The following is a 9,289-nucleotide window of genomic DNA, read 5'->3' as shown; positions in this document are numbered from 1 at the left end:
ATATAAATTGTGTATTAGATATGTGGTCGCATGAATCTTTTTGTTTCGGATTTATTTTGTTTGGCAGTTCATGTTTGAGTTGTTTTTTATTTCTTTTCCTTTTTCCTTGTTTTTTATTTCCCTGTCTTGTACTTGGGACAGCACCTTGGCACAAGCATGTCTTAGTATGGTGTTCATATCAAAATGACACTAGTGTATTCTCATTCATTTTAATGTAATAATGTAATGCAAAAAAATTATACCCCATTTGGTGGAGACTAATTCCATAATTCGAATCATTAATTTGTCAATACCCATTTGGGATGTCAATGGACCTGGATGGCTCGACGGATCCGAATCTAAATGGGTTGGACATAGACACAAGTTGTGGGTCACTCAGTGTCGAAGAAGAAATTAGAACGCAAGAAGAGAATAAGAAGGAAATGAGATCAATGCTCAACTAAATTGATATATTATCAATAACATAAGTGTATCAAGATCCAAAATCAACTTCTATAGATGATTTATATCCCTTTAAATGAAAGACTCCAAGAGAAACTCGTTCAAGATTCTCTACTAACTAGCTTAGGGACTTATATATCATAAATTGCTTTAAAACTCACAAAACTTGACACAATCACAACTTTCTAACCATTTATGTGATTTATGGTTTCTTATACTTGTTTGAAAGAACACAAAAATAGCTACAACTTCCTAGTTTACCACTTTTCAAGATTCGTCCATCTATGAGTCTAAAAGTCAAGTTAAAAATTTGGTTGCATTATGGCGGGGATGCACCTTAGACACTCCACCCAAGCCACCTTGGCGACATAGCTGCAATGTTGGGATTGTGGGTGAGAAAGAATTCGCCCACGAGTTCTCATCAAACTCTCTATGATATATTGGTAAGTCTTGAACATTGAAAGTTGAGTGTTGATATTTGGAGGGAGCTTAATCTTGTATGAATTATCTTTATTTTTCTTAAGAATTTGACATGGGCCAATCTTCTTCTCTATCTTGTTACATGAACCGGAGGGAAATTGTTCTTTCCTCAAATAAATCCATACAGGATCGCCTTCGCAGAAGATTTGTATTCGGCAATGAGTATCGACCTCTTGCTTTTACTCTTGGTACTCCCTTCGAGATCCTTTTTCACTTCTTCATGATTGTAACAGCGGAACGTTGGGGCTGTTCTATAAGAACAACCCACCTCTCTCAGCCCATTTCCAGCAATAGTCATCACGAGTTCATTTTGTTTTTAGAAGAATCTCATCCATGGATCAAGCGTTTCAATTCGTAATTGGGCCCATCTTCAAGAGAAGAGTTGTTGAAAATGTCTTGAAGGTAAAATCCAGACACTTATTATCAGTCATCTGCAAGTAATTAAATTTATCTTGGATTGATCTCAATCTCGACCGTCAATCGTGATTGGATTGCCGATCTAGTGCTTCCGGGTATTAGATTTAAGATCCGTGAACTCCGTCAGTTTTCTTTCGACATCAACAACATATTTGAAAGTAGATCAACAACAAATTTGAGCACATAGCTGGAGAAGTTGCAGAAAAGCACCCATCAAACGTATTTACGACATCGAGCGAGCGATTTAATTGGTAAATTGACTACCGATTTTCTGGTCAGTTATCTAACCCATTGTTTTCTTTGCGTTCTCAGTTATATATTATGGCTAATAAGGTAGTAGACTTAACTTAGCAAAACTGAGAATTTGATCGGATCGATCTTTCCGATTTAGAAATATAGGATTGACTATTTTTTGGTTCAGTAAATCAAAGGACAAGGTGAAAGTAGTCCTATGTTATGTATCAATATCATCAAAATTACAGTCAGTTTCTGATTGAAAGGTTTAGCACCGGAAAGATAAAAGTCGATGAATTAGTAATCAATCACATAAATAGAATGATCATGATCATAACGAACTAGTAGTCATAGGATACTTAGTCACAGACAACCTTTAGTTTTCTACTGCTTTCGAAGTAGGAAATCTTAATTGTAGCAATGAAGTTTTCAGAGCAAAAGAAGATACAATGAGGAATCACTTTCCTATGCTCAGTGTTGGGGCTAACATGGCTTAAAAGGAAGAACCCTGAGGTCTTGTTAGTTGAACTATATTTATATGTATCATCAGAAAGTGTCAAATACAAAAAAAATTCTTTAAGAAAAGAAAGGTATAGGGTAAAGGTTTTAAGAAGTTAAAAACTAAAAGAAGAATTGTAAAGAGTTCCCTACAAGTGTAAGAAACTACGATACATAAAGTGGAATTGTCCTAAGAAGAAACAAAATAAGAACGATCAGAATAAATGGTCGGAGGCTAGATCTCCCTATTGGATTTATATTCAGTTGATAGCTGCGGTCATATCCTGGGCTCGAAGCCTTCCCCTGTTTCGTTTTGTTTCAGCTTTCGACCTCTGGGAAGGATGGTCAATCATATGCTTGGAATCGGCTACCAAAGTAAAAATCCTCCCCTCCTGGATTCCTCCTCCTCCGGAGTCCCTGAAACTTAACTTTGACGGATCGTCTATCGGCAATCCAGGAATGGCAGGAGTAGGGGGGTTATGTAGAAACCACAAAGGGGAAGTCCTCTGGGCCTATCGGAGTGGCAGACTCAAACGAGGCAGAGGTCCGAGCCGTTCATAGCGGGCTTCTCTCGATGCCTCGTCTAGAGTGCGACAAAATTATCGTCGAAGGGGATTCCTTAAATGTTATTCGCTGGCTTTCGGGTAACGCTTCTCCCCCTTGGCGATTTTTGCCTCTCTTAGAGGAAATAGAGGACAGAGCTAAGGGCTCCTCAATAGTTTTTCGCCATGTCAGGAGATCAGCCAATGCGGAAGCAGACACCCTTGCCAAGAAAGGAGTCTTTCGGGCCGCGTTTGAGTGCTTTGACTATCTACCTCCTTGAATTATTGTATTGCTATCTTTGTATTATCTTTGTTCCTTCAGGACCACCTCGGTTCTGTTTTTACACACACACACACACATATATATATATATATATATATATATATATATATATATATATATAGGAAAGTGTTTCTACTCGGTCCCCTAGATAAGCTTATCTACTCCTCCCTTTAAAAAAATACAGTGGGCCCACGCTGTTTGGATGATCCAAAGCATTCATTTGATAGGTCTTAACATAGATAGGGTGTGCCCAAAAAATCAGCACCAAAGGGTCATCCTAGCCCTTCGTTTTGTTGGGCACACCGTGTCCAAAATGGACGCATATAAACGTGGACGTTTATATGTGTCCATTCTGGGCACCACAAGGCACTACAAAACGAAGGGCTAGGATGACCCTTTGGTGCTGATTTTTTGGGCACACCCTATCTATGTTAAGACCTATCAAATGAATGCTTTGGATCATCCAAACAGCGTGGGCCCACTGTATTTTTTTAAAGGGAGGAGTAGATAAGCTTATCTAGGGGACCGAGTAGAAACACTTTCCTCATATATATATATATATATATATATATATATATATATATATATATATATATATATATATATATATATATATATATATTCTGTTGCCCTTTTCAAAAAAAGAATAAATGGTCGGAGGAGGACATAGTCTGTGTGGTTTCTGAGTCCCTACTTGTAGACGATCTTATTTGGTGGGATAATTGGGTTTATGATGATCTACCATGTGGCCAGATCTCATGAGAGTGTTGCGGACATGAAGGAGATAAAGTCATCTTCATGTGTATGTGGGAACAACGTGTATTGTGGTGTCGTGGGAGTTGGCAAACTCCAAATTAAGACGCCTTATGATGAGAATCTCCTTGGGATAGATATGCTGTATGTGCTGACTATGCCGAGGCTCCACCCTTACCTTGTAGGCTACAAGCTTAACTTTTTTCTCCTATGAAATCTCCATGTAATCAAAGAATCGCTCAATCTTTGCAAGCCAATCCAGGAAATCTTCAATATGAAGATGACCATTGAAAGTGGGAAGGTCGATCTTCATACGAAAATCTTTCGTATTCTGATTTCCACCTTCGCGATAACCTCTAGCGCCGCCTTGTCTTGCAAATACTCCTTCGGAATATTCATCATCTTCGTTGGAGTCCTCCTCATAGGTCTGAGGCCTAATCAGAGTAGGAACATGCCTAGGAAAGCGCCCTAGAACAGATTGTCCGCGAGCTCAATCATCCATACAAGGTCCGTTGTTGTTGCGATTTCAATTGGGCTCCACCGTGAGCCTCCCGATTGCCACCCCTAAATGTTGCAACACTCGGTGATTTTCACATTAGAACTCAAGAAACTCAGCCCTCGGAAGGACTTCCCAACGATCAACATCATTGGGGTTGTTCTCTGTCTCGAACTGCCATCAGTCTAGGTCAATCAAAGCTTTGATATCAACTAGCGTGGCGGATCAAACATGGAACCGTAACCAAAGCGTCCTATCTCAAAATATTCCCTAGAATCCACTAGGAAGAAGAAGAATAGCCCTAGAACCCACTAGGAGAGAGAGAGAGAGAATCTTGTAATTGCAATAATCAAAGTCCCTTACATGTTTCCACCTTACATATTATAAGAAGCTAAAAAAAAAAAAGAAACCCATCAAAATAAGAAATGAATCATTTCATCGTACTAACTTAAAGAAACTAATAATAAAAATAAGGAAATTAATGCCTTCCTCACCGATGTATAAAAGACTACTTGCTAAATAAAACAATACTTGAGAATGAAGGCTCCTAGTTGCTTCTAATGTAGACTACTTGCTAAATAAAATAAAACTTGGGAATGAAGGCTCCGAGTTGCCTCTAATGTTTGGAGGTGCTACGTCACTCAAACACCTTGATCCAAAGTTTCCTTGAATTTTTACAATTGAACATACAATCTACAACTAATGAGCAACTACATTAGTAAGACAAAATCACCCTGTGTTTGGAATCATCAAAACAAGATGGAAGATAGCCAAGGTTTGAACCATTAGGCTAACAAAAGAAGATAAAGAATAAATACAGAGAAGACCATAAAAGATGAAGATAATTCCCTTGTATACCTTGTGTAGCTCTTAAAAATTTAAATACGCATTGTTATAGAAAAAACATATTTAGCACTCTTCGCTCTAAATTGTTTTCCAAGCTAAAAAAACTAATTTAGAGTGGTAAAAATTATTGTCTTTAAGAGTGCTATTTAGAGCGGTAATTTTTTTCAAGGCGAAATGTATTTAAAGTTTTTAAGCAGCAAAAGATATATAACGGCAACATCTTCATCTTTTTCTTGGACTTTTCTTTTCTATTTATTCTTCATCTTCTTTCACACCATTTTGTTTAAGTTATTTCCTATTTTTTTAGTTTTTCTTCTTGTTCTATCATCGTAATATTTGTAGAGATCGGTTGTTACTATTTTCTTTCTTTTTAACGAACTGCGAGATATCCTCTTGATCAAGATTCAATCATTGTGCTTCATACAAGAAGAGAAAGAAGAAAGGCAAAGGGAAAGAAGAAGGATGAAGAAGGATGAAGAAGAAGAGGAAGGCGAGGAGGAAGAAGAAGAAGAGGACGAGGAACGGGACAGCGGACAGAAGAATAGAAAGAAGTAGGAAGAAGAAAAAGAACAAGATAGTGGAGAGAAGAATAGGAAGGAGAAGTAAGAAGAGAAGAGACAGAGATGACAATCCTCTGTCGTACCAAAACAAGGTGAAAAGTCAAAAATAATTTCTAAGAAGTGGTAGAAGGGTATTTGTGTCTTTTGTCCAGTACGACAAATCTCTATTGTCAATAACTTGATAATCGAACATGCTAGGAAATGTTCGGGGCATTATTAAACTTCAACGTATGGGAGGATTAGGTTCATCATTTGGGGCTCAACCTATTTACACTGGGGTGATCCAAAGAATGGTTTTGATCTTTGAAATAGTGGGTCCCACTATACTTTTTCAAAAATTATGCACAAGTACCCGCGTACATCATATAATAAAAACACATGAATGAATCCCGCGTGATAAGTAATTGACATATGGATGTTGGGTGAGACCACTTGATTTAGACCATCCATAAATGTTCTCAGTCCCTTGACCCAAATTATAAGGTATTCGCGCCATGCTGTTCCTAATGGGGTTACAATAAAGGTGACTTAAAAAGTTAGCTGTCCTTGGATCAAATATCAAGGGGGGGACACTGATTAGGTGAAGGTATGCTCGGACACCATGTAAAAACTTGCCGTAATTAAGATAAAAGAAAACACTTCTAAAGCGGAATACATTGGGGCCGACATTATTTGAGGTGATCCATACCATTCATTTGTTGGGCCCTGACATAGATAGAATTTGCCCAGAAAATCTTCTACATTGGATGATCCTAACCCTCAGATTTGTTGAGGTTTGAAATGGACGAGAGTGCATAGAAACCACAACGGATCGAAGGGTTACGATGATCTTATGGAGAAGATTTTCTGGGCACACCCTATCTATGTGAGGGCACAACAAATGAATGGTTTAGATCACTCAAACATTGTGGGCCTCACTGCATTTTTGGGTTGCACGTTCATGCCCAACCGTCTACAAAGGGCTGGCAACGGGGAGGGGTGGGGCCGGATGTTGCATTCCCCGTCCCAGTCCCCACCGGAAGGAAAATTCCCCATCTCCGCCCCATCCCCGCTTCGGGGGTGGTGGGGAATCCTCGTCTCAGACCCGCGGGGAATATCTAATCCCCATCCTGTCCCCGCCCCGCACAAAAATCCCCACCTCAAAAAAAGCTTTTTAACGCCCATGAAGAAGAAAAGACAATCCCTGTTTTTGCACTTATCAAAATATGGTAGTGCCAATATCACTAGCCTAAAAAATATTTACTGTTCATGAAAAAAAATACTAAGATAGTAGTAAAATAAGCGGGTATTGATAATGGCTTGCATATTGAAACGGGGCGAGGCAGGCCCATCTCCATCCCTGCCCCGCCCCTGCTTCAGGGAATTTTTTGAATCCCCATCCTCGTCCAGTCCTAATCGGGGAATCCCCCGTCCCGTGCGGGTTGGGGCTGAGTGGATCCCCGTCTTCACGGGTGAAGTTGCCAACCCTACGTCTACAGTATAAATTCTCCTAAAGCGGAAACACTTTTACTTTTTCAGAGTTGAATTTTCAAACTAATGCCACTTTTACTCTTTCGAAGGAATGTTTTCTTTTCTGTTCCCATTTTCCTCCTACAACAAGTTTGGGGAAATGATAAATTCGCCCCTCTTCTTTACATGGGACAGCTAGCTCCAGGGCGATCAGGCCCGTTGAATCCTTTTCACGTGAAGTACATCAACCTCTCTGCGGTCACAGGTACAATGGAGCTGGGTGTCCCAAGTAAAAAAAGGGTCGGATATATCACTTCCCCAAATTTGGTAACAAAAGTTTACCATGTGGTTGTAGAGCAATGAATGAACATAGCCGGATTCAAATCTTTCAAGCTCTAGACCTTTTGCCAAATTGACCTTTCCTGCAGGATTCAAATATTTCAAGCTCTGGACCTTTTGCCAAATTGACCTTTCCTCTTCCTACAACAAATTTGGTAGCAAATGTCTACCATGTGCTTGTAGAGCAATGAATGAAAAGAGCCGGAATCTAATCTTTCAAACTCTAGACCTTCTGCCATATTGACCCCAGAAACAGGAGACTCAGTCAAAACTGATAACTAGAGCCACCGAAAACGGACATTAACACACACTTCAAAACGATATAGTAGTCACTTTTAGAATATGTGAGATCTCACCATTGGATCATTTTGGTGGTAAATTAAGTAGCTTGGTTAAAGGAGGCAACCTAGTTACATAAGGTATTTAACTATTAAGCAACTAGCATTAATTAGGATTCCATTTACATTTCCATTCTTATCACACTATCTTTCGGGATAGCATTAATTAGGAGCTAGTCAAAGTTTTCCATGCGGAACTTAGGGGCACTAATTTCTATGGGGATAACCGCCTCGGCCCCAAAGGCAAGATTGAACGGGGACTTCCCGTTGCTGTTCGGGGCGTGGTGCGTTATGCCTACAGTACATTGTATAGCTCATCGGCCCACCTACCCTCGTATTCATCTTGCCTCTTTCTAATTTCCTGCAACAATATTCAATTTGTTACTTCGGTCTGTCCATTGGCCTGCAGGTGAGCAACCGAAGTGAACCGCTGTTCAATCTTCAGGTCGTTGCAGAATTCTTTAAATCTGGCAATATCAGATTGTCTCCTATTATCCATGATAAGAACTCTAGGGATCCCAAACCGGCATATCACCGACTTCCAGAAGAACATTCTTTTGTTGTGCTCGGTGATCTTGGCGATCGGTTCGACCTCGACCCACTTCGTAAAGTAGTTGATAGTGACTATGGCGAACTCCCTTTGGCTGGTAGGTAGCGGGAAGGGCCCAAGGATATCCATCCCCCACGGAAGGCGCCTATCTATTGCGGCCAAAATCTAGAATCGGCTAAGGTGACCTCAGAAGTGACGAATAACCACTTGGGCACACGAAGAAACAGTCAGAAGACAACTCGGAGTTTGGATTTTGGGGAGGCCCTTTGATCGACTTCGGGTTGAAAATACCGTCTCCCTAATTGAAAACCGAACTTACCATTTTTATAAGAGGAATGATAGACTCAAGGGAGCCCTTGCATAAAGAGCCAAGAAGGGCTTTTGATTGGATCCACATCATCAAATGTAAGTGATTTTACTTTTTCAACTAATTTTAAAATGTAACCGAAAATGACGTGGATCCAATGAAGAGCCCTTCTGTGGCTCTTTATCCAAGGGCTCCCTTCTATCTATCATTGCTCTTTTTTTTTCTATCAACATTTCAAATTTAAGTAATTAATATTTTTTACAAAAGACACATTGTACTTTTCAGGAGGTGAATAAAAATCCCTAAATTTCCATCTACATATATACACCTTCTCTTGCCTCTCTCTTTTTCTCTCTATACCACACGTTATTACTTCTTTTTGCTAGCTACTGTAGAAAAAGGGCAGAACAGGATAATTCATGAGAACTGGAAAAGCCACTTTTTACACTACAAAGAGAAAGTCCCCCCTTTCTCCCCCGGGTCACCCCCTCTAGTGTATTTGTGATCACTCATTTTATACTACAAGGGGCTGCCTGGGAAGAAAAGACGTGTACGTATCATTTCCCAAAAATGATCCGAACCCTCAGATCTGTTGAAGGTTAAAATAGACGGCAGTGTATAGAAACCTCCGCGGATCGGAGGGTTAGGATATGGGCACACCCTATCTATGCCAGGTCCAACAAATCAATGTATTGTGAGCCCCCATTGTATTATTTGCACCATATATATTCTCCTAAAGTGAAAACTCTTTTACTT

Source organism: Tasmannia lanceolata, unplaced genomic scaffold, assembly GCF_043159265.1.
Source record: "Tasmannia lanceolata isolate RefF3 unplaced genomic scaffold, GAP_Taslan_0.1 ptg000007l, whole genome shotgun sequence".
In the NCBI taxonomy this organism is placed as follows: domain Eukaryota; kingdom Viridiplantae; phylum Streptophyta; class Magnoliopsida; order Canellales; family Winteraceae; genus Tasmannia; species Tasmannia lanceolata.
The sequence above is the reverse complement of the archived record's forward strand: the minus strand, read 5'-3'. Positions refer to the sequence as shown.